This window comes from Cloeon dipterum, chromosome 1 (assembly GCF_949628265.1).
Source record: "Cloeon dipterum chromosome 1, ieCloDipt1.1, whole genome shotgun sequence".
NCBI classification, from domain to species: Eukaryota; Metazoa; Arthropoda; class Insecta; order Ephemeroptera; family Baetidae; genus Cloeon; species Cloeon dipterum.
The window spans coordinates 6,916,883-6,929,318 of NC_088786.1; the positions used below are offsets into that span (position 1 = coordinate 6,916,883).

Consider the following 12,436-nt stretch of genomic DNA (forward strand, 5'->3'; position numbering starts at 1 on the left):
TTGAAATTTTAAGATATAATATTAGTTTTGTTATAAGGTCACCAAAATATATCGCGATAATTGCGGGATTTTGTGTTATTGCTTTTGGCAGTTACTCTGAAAATACAAAAAAGAATTATTATTCTTGCTGATATATTTTAAAAATGTCTTTCTATTTTGTTGCCTTTCACTGTTAGGTTTAAAATGCTGGCTTAATCAGACCTATTTTAGAGGATTTGTTAGCTGATTGTTATGATATAGAAAAGATTTAAAGCTCAAATTATTTTATTGAAGCCTCCAAAAGAAAAAATAGCAGAATTCTACTGTGTACACAAAAACAAATTTTGCACGGTAATAATCGTCAGCTGCTGCTGCTGTCCACGCTTTTCTCGGTTTCGAGGAAAGCTTGTTCGCTCGTCCAGGTGGCATATTCCCGCGTGCGCTACATACTTAATCGCCGTTTTGACTCGATTTCCTCATGATCATTCCTGCTTGACGGTAATTTTCCTTCTCCTCGCTCGCCGCCAGAGCAGCAACAACAAAAAGCAGACTCTATTGGAAAGGGAAAGCAAAAACACCCGCTTACCAGCTGGCCCGCCGAATTATTTACGGCTCTGAGTTAGCGGCAAAGGTGAGCTGCAGCTGCTTTGAAACAATTGCTTTGTTTCGGGGGATCCGAAACACGTGGCCCGCAGGATTGATTCGTCAGCAATGCTGTAATTATTTCCGGCTGGGCTTTTATGTAATTATTCTGTTGGTCTCCAAAGGGCGTTCAAAGCTGAAAGAGGGTAATTATAATAAATATTAATTGCTAAAAATCATCAGAGTGACGAGGGGTATGCATTTTTTCGAGGTTTTTTTTTTGTAAACGGAACGAAATAAAATGAATTATAATGACTTAGGATTGAAAGTAAAAAAAAAACTTAAATAACAATTTTACTGTTTAATAGTTCTAAAATTATTTGCATCCTCATATTAACACAGTTCCAGGGCTGTTTTTCCTCATAAGCTGTGTTCCTAAATCTTAATGAATTTCAAGGAAAATTATAATAAAGAGAAGAAGTCGTAAAAGTTGCACGGGAAGTAAAATTTTGAGTTTCGCCCCCTTTCCCCTCGTCCCCGGGCAGATTGCAAGTTGATGTTTACCTGCAGCCACCTCCTCCTCGTGAAATCCTTTCGCTGCGGCCCTTGTTCCCGTTGCGTATTCTCATTAAAAAGGGCGTGAGCTGCCTGCCGCTATGCTGACGAAACAAACCCCCTCGCGCGCTCTCGCGTCCGTACATAATAAAAAGAGCGGGCCGACGCACCAAATTTAATTTGCAGCCCTTTTGTTCGTGCGAGTCGGTGCAAAATACTCCTCTCTACTTTTTTACGGCGCTGCTGACGAAAATTTTGCGGAAAGGGATTTGGTAATTAGGCACACCTCGGCGCCGTACGCCCACTTTGATCTCTCGCCTCTTGCAAAGGCAGAAAGGGCCCCGAATGATTGGGCATTGCGACCGGCGAGAGCAATCATCGCACCTGCGTCGGTCTGGAAAAGTCTTTGAAGCGCGTGGGTTGGCCGTCTGTGTCGCACCATCCCATCCACAAATTCGTGACGGATGGTATTCCCTCGCATTAATTTTGAAGGAAAACGTGTGTCTAATTTAGGATTTGATATTAATTTTGTATTTTTTTTAATATTATTATAAATTTAGGGAAGCATTGACAAGATTCAAAGTGCTGTGAATGATTTTTTTACCTTTATGCACCATAATTCATAATTTTAAAAACTTACAAATAATTTGTTCAGTTTGGAATATTTTAAATAATTTTGAAAAATTATTCAGAATTTTCCAACTTAACAAACTGCAAAATTGCACCACTGTTTTTTGCACAAAATAAATTAATTTTCTTTGAGAGTGGAATAAAAATATTTCCGCTCCTTAAGCAATAAATCCATAGCTGTCATTTCCCGAGAAAACTCCTTTTATCATTGATTATTATCGTTAACCTAAAAGGTTGCACACTCTATTTGCAGTGAGTGCATTGCTGCAGCAAAGCAAAAGCAACTACTTTCTGCCCCCACTCACGGTCTTAATCCTATTAGCAGAATTAGCAGAGAAGCGCGACTCAAGCGCCCTCGATCAATTGTAACTGCTGCCGGTGTTGCGAGTGCAGACCAACACGACATTCCCTTTAACGCCGAGAGCGTGCTGTCGGCCTGGACACGGACGCACACATGTTTGCATTATATTTACGAGGTGCATCAGCCGGCCTCAGGGGCGTGTCGGGAGCGGCTGAGGTGTCGTTGTCGGCCGGTTGGACGCCGGCCGGCCGGGGTGAATTAGCGCGACATTTGCACTCGGCAGCCGAAAGTGCATCTCCGCCTGCTCGCCTGCGACGGACAGACGCGGCGAGCGCCATAAACAAGACCGGGCCACGGCGCCAGCCCGGCCGGGAATTAATTTTATTGCTCCTTTGTCTCGGCGAGCTAGCCACCTCTAAACCAAAGGTGAGCCGCTTTATTCAATTAAAGGAGAAATTTACTGCTCACTGTCGGAGGAAAAGCCAGTGTTTTAGGAGGTTTGTTTGCTCGGCAAACTTTGTTTTGCGCAGCCTCGATTTGGTTGCGCTCCGGGGTTCGCAGAAATGGTGGTTTTCTTGTTTCAATTGCCAACCTCAAAGGCGGAGAATGATGCATAAACATGATATTGCTGTTGATTTTTGATTAACTCCGCCAAGTTTAATGAAACAATCATGATTTTTGCTCCAAAATGCTCAGATGTGTGTAGCTTTGTTCAATGTTTCGCAGCAAAAAACTTATCAATTTTGTAAATAAATTTATTTATCCTGAAAATTCCTTTATAAAAAGTGTCAAAAAAGCTGTCTATTGTGTTGTGCTGCCTTGTTTGCCCTTCAAAAAATTGAATAAAAGCTTGGATTTGATAGGCTTTGTAGTTAGACTACGCAGAATGAAATATTCTGGAAATTGTACGGTGCAACGCCGTTTTAAACAGTTCGATTTTGCCTAAAATCTATGCTACAAAATAACGCATTTTTTATATTTTGCTGGAAAAACTCGTTATATCTGAGTTGAAACAATATGTGGTGAAAGGAAAATTTAGCAAATTGTTCCAAAGGCGCTGAAAATACACAACAAATGAAATATCAATTTAAGTCACATGAACGATTCCAACGACTTAATTTATGTTGAACAAAATTCAGAAAGTTGCTGTGGGTGGATGAAGCTACTCGATGATGCTTGGAAACCAATCCAAACTTTTCCGCAAAATTAATAAAATCCCAGTTGTGTGGAGAGGAAAATGGAGCTGTTTTATTTCTGTCGAGGAAAGACAGGAAAGAAAAAGTTCTCCTTTAAGGAGATGAGGCAGCAGGCAGCAGGAAACTAATAAAAGATAACCGCTCGCTGTCCAAAAAGGTGGCGAGCATATTTCGAGAGCAATATTTCAAGATTTCCAGGCCTCGATCTTATGGTGCAAGACAAAGAGCCGAGCGCAAACAAACAAACAAAGAGGCTGAGTCTTTTCCGCGGCGACGGCGGACTCGTTCTTTCTCTTCACAGTGTTTGAAAACGGAGATAATTGGTTTCTTTCCCTAGCAGCGCAGGAGAAAATGTGATATATCTAACTTCACGCGGCGATGAACTCGGAAGATGTCCTCGCCGAAGAGCACCATTTTTATTTCCGTCCCGTACGTCGGAGGAGAGAGAGATCGGATTTTCTCCTCCTTTTTTCTGCCTCGCCCTTTTTTCCCGAGCCAACTTTTTGACACTGGCGTGAACGCGATCGAGTTATTGAGTTTATTGGACATGAGTGACCGGCCGAGCGGAGACTTGCCGCCTTGCTCTCGGAACAAATCAAAGTTTGCGTTCGAGCGGCGAAAAAATAAATGTAATTCACGTCCATCTCGCCAAATTCAATCTGCAATGGAAAAAGTTGCCGACGCCCAGGGAGCAAAAATGACGCAGATTTAAACATGTCGGGGCTGCAGGGGGGAGGGAAGCGACGCCAGATGAAATTCGGAGTCAAGAAGGGCGTTAATTGCACTTTTCTGTCGGGAATGCCGACCGGGGACAGGAAAATTAGCCAGATTGAATTACACCACGCCCGCCAGCCCAGCAGGCAGCAGGCAGCGCACCGGTTCCTCCTCCTTCACTATCTCTCCTTGAACTTTTGCTCGTGGAACGGCGCCAAAATGTATCAAATCTTGAAAAGGTCAAGTATGACTTATCTCACGGCTAGAATTGAGACAAATGGCTTAACTCTGGGCCAATGGGAAATGTACAAGCATGCATTAACGCCTGTCGAGGCCATGTTTAGATTATTTTCGAATAATAATATAATAGTTATTGTGTTTGTAATTTGCAATTAGATGGAATATATTGTGAGAAGATCTTCACCTGAATGTATTACCATGCTAAAAGTCAAATAAATGAATTAAATTAATTTATTATTTAGTTTTACCAAGCAATGGACGTATGCTCGAGTCATCAAATTTCAAGCAATTTAGTCCCTACAAAACTCTTAGTCGTTTCCCTCAAATTTATTTGGTTTAAATCTTTTTAATATCTTATTTCTTTAATCCAAACTTCATATTATACCGTTTCTGTAACAATTTAAACTATTTAATTTTGATGACACGAGGAAAGTTCACCTTTTAAAAAAATGTTTTGTTTTGGAATTGTTTAAGTAAATGAAAATTGAAAAACAATGTTTCATCTGAGATTTGGACGAATAAGAAACTAAAACTAGCTACACAAAAAGAACGAAGTAAAATAGTTAACTATGTTGCCCGAAAAACAAACTCTAATGTTCCGCCCTTCCGATTCCTTTGTCGTCTGAGAGGCCACACCAGAATCAATAGGTCTCCTTGCGAAAGTTTACTCTATATATCGGGAGGCAGCAGGCCTTAAAAAGCAAACCCCAAAGTTATGTGACGGTGGCGGCGACTGCGGGTCATCTGTGTGGCGCGCCATATGGTTGTGCGACACCGCAACGCAACGCCGTCTCCTTTTTTTCCCTCTTCAATTACGCAAACGCACCAGCTGAAGGGCAAAAAAGGCGGGCATAACGAGAAATCCGATATTTTCTCCACATTGATGAGCTCGGCTCGTTTTCTCAAGATTCCCGCACGAAAATCGGTGCCGCAGAGACAAACAAACCTTCTCTCTCATTGCACCAGACCCCTTTATAAACCGTACAAGCCGCCAGACTGGTTTCCCGTGCGAGCAGGTGAAATGTCGGCGAACCCGAGCGAGCATTAATCATTACCTGCAGCCGCCAGTACATCAAAAACCAAACCTCGCCAAGCCGTACGCCGTGCGAGTGAACGAACGAAAAAATCGACAGCCCGATGATTTAGTGCAATTAGAGCGTGAATTCTCTGACGATATTCGGTTTCGGCGGCGGGGAAAATTGAAAACCGGCCGTCGATGCGTGTGATTGACGCCGCCAAGGAGGTCAGCAGACGCGGTAAAAGACAGAGACAGTCAGGCTTCCGGGTAGATTGACCGGACATTTTTTTAGTCTGTCGTGGAAATCGTGAAATAAACTGTCTAAGAGCAGAGAAGAGAAACGTGATTTCTATTTCATTTTATATTGAAAATAGAGGATTACGTTTCTGTGGTTGCATCAGGTTTTCTTTGTAAACATTCTTTTATGATCTTATTGTTCCGAATGTTTATTTGTTTAGGATTTGTTTTATCCGAACGAAGAAGTATTCAACTTCTAGATAAGCAGTTTTCTTTATCCAATATGCGTATTGTATTTCTAACTCTCGTCTGTGCTTTCAAAAGGCAATCAGTGCTCGCCGTTAAAACATTTTTTTGTTAAACAAAAATTTTCTTGTTTTAATGATTTGTCAGCAGGAAAATTGACAAACTGTTTTAAAAATATTGTGTCTGAGCTGTCAACTAAAGATAAGTTTTTGAAAGTGAATATTTCAATTAGAACGTCCATTACCTCCACCGGCGAAAATAAATCTCTGACCACTCACACCAGTAAGAAGATTATGATTTGAAACTATCGTCTTTTAATATTCATTTTTTTAAAACTTTAATTGATGTACTCCCCTTGATAGCTTTTTCTTTTACCACCATTGGCCGTACCGATTTTTCTTTTCAGATTTTTACACAAAGGACTCTTTATTTGAAGTTAAGAAACATTCTTGCTTCATTTAGTTACATTACGTAAACTCTGATTGCTTAAGAGAAGATAATAAAACGGGACTGTGTGTCTTCTTTAATGTTACGTCCACGCCTTCAACATTATTACAAACTGTAACCCATTTGATGCAATCCTAAAGTAAACCTAAATAGATGAATAATTTTCAATATCGAACCGTATGTTCAGCGCGTGTAAGATTTCCCCACAGGTTCAAAGTTGACTCATACTTTCAACGTTGTTTGAAGCGAATGGCGTGAATATCATTATTCTTTGCACTACACTCTACAATGCACCTCAGCGCGTTGTTTTGCTACGCGTCTCATCCTCTCGTTCTGCACGACACTCCAATTAAAAGAGCGCGTCTTTCAGCCTGTTTGCATGCATGCACCTCAGCGCCGGGATGAGTTGATGGCGCACGGGTCACATGAGGACGTGCTCACATATCAGCTCGCTCCCACGCTATGACTTTGTATTGCTGTTGTGCAGCGGACGTGTAATTATCAAATGACACGTCCTACGTGTCATCTTTCTCCATTTTTGCCGCCAAGATTGGCGTCGGAGCCGGTGGCCTGGAAATTCCGCAATTACCATAAAGCCAGCCTAGGCGATATACGGGGATTTGCTGCTGCTTTGCATCGGAAATTATGGATGTACGTCTTGACCTACATTAAGCTGCAGATTTATGCGGCTAATTTCGCCTCGGGAGGATGAAAGAAAGACACGCCTTTTAAATTGCAGGACTTTAAATCTGATACAGCGTGATCACTCAAAGAGGATATCCTGTGTAAAGCTGGTTTTCCAGTTTAATCAGGACGTTCTTTAAGAAAAATACTGTACCTAAGCTGTCAATTCTAAAGACTTTTTAATATTTTTAGAATTAATATTTTCTGGTTGCTTGAAAAAAAAAATGTTGAAAGATTTGTTTCTGTCGGAAATAACCTAATTTTGTTTATGTCTGGGCCAGACCTCAAATTTTGTAATAATGAAATCATAGTAAATTACGAAAGAAATATAATATTGTCTCTAAGCTTCCAAAAAAATATTTAAATGTTAGACAATCTTCTGGTACATTTAAAATTTAAAAAAAAACTTTAAAAACTCCATGTTTGTTTTAAAACACCACCATTAATGGTTTCTCTCTTTCAAATCAATATATTTATCTTTCCAGACCTGATTTTTTGAGAACTGGGTAAATACAGAAATCGGCTTGCTTAAGGGTGGAAAAAAGAAATTGGTCGCTCGAGTAGCGGCAGCGAGCACACAGCTCTCGCAATGATTAAATCAAATCACGCGCGAAAGAGTTTACCCTCGTTCCAATCCCCGTCCGCCCGATCTCAGAGATGAGAGAGAGAGAGGGAGAGCAAGCGACGGCGCACTCACATACGTCAAACGCATAAAAAGCTGTTGAGCCGAAGGAAATACACACACACGATGTTAAGTCGCGCGGCGACGTGATTTGATTGCACTTGCCTGCCGCTGCTTGCGTGCTCCGAACGGCACACACGTGTAATTTCTGTTATTACCCACCGTCGTCAGCGTGTGTCTTTCTCTTTACCCACCAAGAAATGAGACGTCCGTGGGCCGTTCAAAACCTGTCTCGTCCAAAGGTCCTGGAGACGTACCATCTGAAGGATTTTGACCGTACCCTGGTACGTCCCTGAGTCGTATGTGACGGACGAGTCAAATTTGAGACGAGTCGAGTCCGACCAGTTTGGGACCTTTTCGGAACACCCCGGCCCGCGTGGCCCGGCTCGACCCCCGCGTCCCAGCTGGGCCCCACAGCCTCTTTGGGCCTTCTAAATGTCTTTAGTGGCCCATAGGGACTAATAATGACCCACGATTGGGCTCATTTTCAGGTTGACCAAAATAGACGGCAAAAAGACGTACCGAGGACGTAATATTTCAAGTCAGGAAAAGTTTGAGACGAGACAGGAAAAAGATGGCTCATGGACGTTTTTCTTGTCTCGTCTCAATCTTGTTCAGAAACTAGTCCAAGATGTCCTTTTCGCGCCAAGTTTTAGTTCCCTGCAGATAATGAACCAAAACCTACACTAAAAATGAGGTTAGAGTTAAAGAAAATCAATAAAATTTTTAGGTTCAAGGTGCTATGTTTAATAATTCATATAAAATTTACAAAATATTGACAACAGGAGGAAATTTTTCATTAAGAACCTTTTACATAGGTGCGAACATGACCTGTGACTGTTGGCGGCGCGGCCACCTTGCTAAGCAGCTCTTTTGGGGGTTGGCTCAGGTTAGGGAGCGAGGGTTTGGTGGTTTGGACTCCTGCGTAGGTTTCAGATCTGAATAAACACAGTGGAATTTATTTCGTATTGTGCATATTTTTTTGTATATTTATTATTTATGACTTATTTTGCAATAAAGGTCCATGTTTTGATTTCTTGAATTAACAATAAGGACAGCAAGCTTTTGATTTTTGGCTTATGACTTTACGCGTTATGCATCAGGCTAAAATGATGCATAAAAATTTCAGCAACTAAGTTAATAACGTGCATTACTCTTGTTATACATCATTTGAGCCGATTGCATGGAAATGTCACTAGCCAAAAATCGAATTTATGATATACTGCACGCACAACATGTTTTACATTCGTACACATATCAACACGTAATGCGAGTCTTCCCTAGTAAATTGCGAAGAATTCAGCGCGTATTTATTCTGGCATCGATTAAAAATTCTGCCAATTAATTATTGGAAGAGCAAAAGAGCAATTAAAATTAAATACTTGTTGCATAATGTGTTATATTTTTTGTTGTGCAGTGGTTAATTTGTTATCATACAAGAAATAAAAATATGCACACTTATTGCAGAATAAATGATAGTAAATCATTAAACAAAAATGCATAGCATGGAATAAACAATATTATTGTTGCACATTATTAAGTGTTGCTCACATTAGGGTTGCCAAAAAACCCATTAATATTAAAATGCAGTGCCGTGTAAGATGGTTGTTTATCCATTTATACAAGTTTCTTTCAGGAAATTTTCGAAATATTAGCTCAAGGCCACGACTTGAAATATAGTTTGAGAAAATTTAGGAGAAATTGAAGCAGCAAAAAATGGCAATTTAAAATTAAAAATTTGCACATTAGAGGAAATTTTGCTTGCCCACTCCAACCACAAATTTTGGAGTTTCGCAGGAGAATTATACGGAATAAATTTAAAAAGTAAAGGGAAGTTTTTTATTTTACCAGAGAAGTTGCCGGCGAGTGGTCAATATTATTTTAATATTTCATACCATTTAACTAAAAAGGCAATAATTTGTGACCCTTGCATTGCTGCAATTCATTAATGAGTTAGATTTTGAACTGCCTAATATATCAAATTAATTATTATGATATAAATGTATGCCAATTAAAGATGTAAAATACAGCTTAAATGAATTTTTTGTAAGCACCTTTTGCTACAGGATCGATCTTAAAATGATTAAATTATATTACAATAAAATTTAATATCATTAAGGCAAATGTTGGAATTTATTTTTATATGAATTCTGCCAAGTACTTGCACAAGAAATTGGTAAAAAAAAGAGCGGTAAAATGGTAAAAACCGTTAGAAACCAGCGGTGACAAAGCCCAGTGTTATGCAAATAAATGCGACCCTGGCTCAAATAATGTACATTATTTAAAAATTGTTAAAAATGAATGCATACATACATAAATTATGTACTATGCATGTAATTGCAATTCAATATGCATTTAAATACATACGTGTTATGCATGTACATAGATACGTCATAACACACATCTGATAATACATATGTACATAAAATATTATACCGAAATATCGATTTAATTACATACATCACATATTAAGAAGTATGCATAATATGTACAAACAACTATTTCAAGCATATAAAAAATTACGTTTTTGCTCTTCATAAACGTAATACATGATAATTATGATGAATTTATTTTATGGAATTATGAGAATTATCAAAAAAATCTTACATACATACATACCAGCAATTTCACTGTGCCGGGGATCGCAAGTTTCAGGGCGAATGTATGTACGCTACGCAGTTGTTACGAGTTGCATTGTTGTCACGACGCCACGAGAACAGGCTGCGGGCACGGGTCAGGTCTTTAACAAAAATAGGCCAAATACATAATCAATTAAAATGGAACAAATCGGTGAAAGACGTGAAAGACATTTTTGAACCAGCGGCGAGGCCGGCGAGAGCAAAATAAATAAATAGCAAGTCCTTACCTGGCATTGTTTGCGGATAAAAGAGCTTCTCCAACATCCATGGCCTCCTGCTGGTCGACTCGAGGGCGAAAATTCGGCCGAAAATCGGCATTATTTGACGAGCCGACATCCAACGGCTTTTCCTTAGCACTCGCGCGGTTCGCATTCTCCGCTTGCTCCGGTCGGCTCGGCTGACTAGTGACAATGACTACAGCGCAGCAGCAGCACGCAAGTGAACTGACCGGACCGCGCTCATTGGCTCGCTGCAGCCAATGCGATAGTGCGCGTGTTTTTCAAAAGTTTGAATCACGGCTTCGACTATTCTGGCGAGGTGGCGGGATTTCCGAATATGAGGAAATAATGCAGCTATCCTATCTCCATTCTCATTGAATCTATTATAAAATGGCTGAAATTTACGAAATTTACCCTACTTAAAATTTATAATTCGGCGCGCGTGGCGCGTGCCTGCTTTTTTCCAACCACGGATGAATCCCGGCGCAGGTTGTGCACCTTCGAAAATTATCTTGGGTGACGAGAGTTTTGGGGCCGACGGACCCGTAAGGGCTTCGCAGGAGCTCCCCGAGTAAATCGCGTTCGACGATGTTTTTTCCCCGCAAATTTTCACCGCTCGTGCTATCCTCGACCATGACCCCTCATCAGATAGGTCTTTGGCTCGGCTTCCATGGGCAATACCCTGACAACCTTTCTCAGGGTACCCCAACCTGAGATCGCGTCCGAAGCGTTATTTTGGTGCTTTTTCTGCACTTTATTTCACAGTTAGCGATGCAATCATAAAATCACTCTATTTTGTCCAAAAATTTCTTCACTTGTCACGTTCTAAAGTTGCTAAATTCAAGATGTCACAATCTGGACTCGACTCGACTCGACTTTTCCTTGCACCAATTATGAACCACTTTGAAAACATGGGAAATCTCCTTTTTTATTGACAAACTTAATTTTTGAACATAAAAGGACCAATGTGTTGCTCTTAGATTTCAAAATTTTAAATTCTAAACTACAAAATTTTTGAAATGTCGGAAACTAGTCTCGACGTGACTCGTCTTTGAGCGGACACAGTCGACATGTCCTAAGCTGGACTTGACTTGACTCGACTCGTCCTTGGATGGGTTTGAAACCACTTTTAAATAAAAGGAAATTCACCTTTTCGATGGTGGAAATTATAGCTACTTCGCAAAAGGACCATTTTGCCGCTCTCAAATTCAAAATTAATTTAATTTAAACCATTATTATTTTCAAATGTCCTAAACTGGTCTCGACTTGACTCGTCTCTAATTGGACACAGTCGACATGTCCTAAACTGGACTTGACTTGACTCGACTCGTCCTTGGATGGGTTTGAAACCACTTTTAAATAAAAGGAAATTCACCATTTCAATTGTAGAAATCATAGCTTCTTATCACAAGGACCATTTTGCCGCCCTCAAATTCAAAATTAATTTAATTTAAACCATTATTATTTTCAAATGTCCGAAATCGGTCTCGACTTGACTCGTCTCTAATCGGACACAGTCGTAATGTCCTAAGCTGGACTTGACTTGACTCGACTCGTCCTTGGATGAGTTTTAAACCACTCTTAAATAAAAGGATATCCACCTTTTCGATGGTTGTATAAATAACTACTTCTCACAAGGACCACTTTGCCGCCCTCAAATTCAAAATTAATTTAATTTAAACCATTATTATTTTCAAATGTCCTAAACTGGTCTTGACTCGACTCATCCATTATTGGACAGGACAAAGAGGACGAGTTTAAGCACCGGATTTGGACCGTCCAAAACTGGTCCACACCGGTCCGTCTCGTCTGACTCGTCAAAACTTGTCCGATTTCTTGGTGGGTATCTGTACTTTCACACTCGTGTGCATGTATTTATTGAGCAGTTCGACTTGACACGAAATTGCGAACAATCATAACGTGCACGTGATGATCCAATCTGAATGCAATATTTCTCCAGCTAACAAGCTAATCGAGACCTCATTTTTCTCGATTGAATGACAGGATAAGCACGTAAATCTAAGGTCAGCCAATGTGCCCAATCTCCAGACTTCAAACAGAATGTAAA

General features: G+C 40.2%; 1 protein-coding gene and 1 long non-coding RNA gene across 3 annotated transcripts in view; one reads left to right on the forward strand and one right to left on the reverse strand.

The window, feature by feature from the left end:
• The window catches only part of kek5 (kekkon 5), a 192,797-nt gene that overhangs the window by 87,260 nt on the left and 93,101 nt on the right, over positions 1–12,436 (forward strand). The gene's annotated exons all lie outside the window — the stretch shown is intronic.
• LOC135934216 (uncharacterized) lies at positions 8,243–10,711 on the reverse strand. Its single transcript, XR_010574088.1, has 3 exons — positions 10,378–10,711; positions 10,131–10,251; positions 8,243–8,449 (listed from the first exon to the last, which is right to left on the reverse strand). It is a non-coding gene; the product is annotated as an uncharacterized LOC135934216 (long non-coding RNA).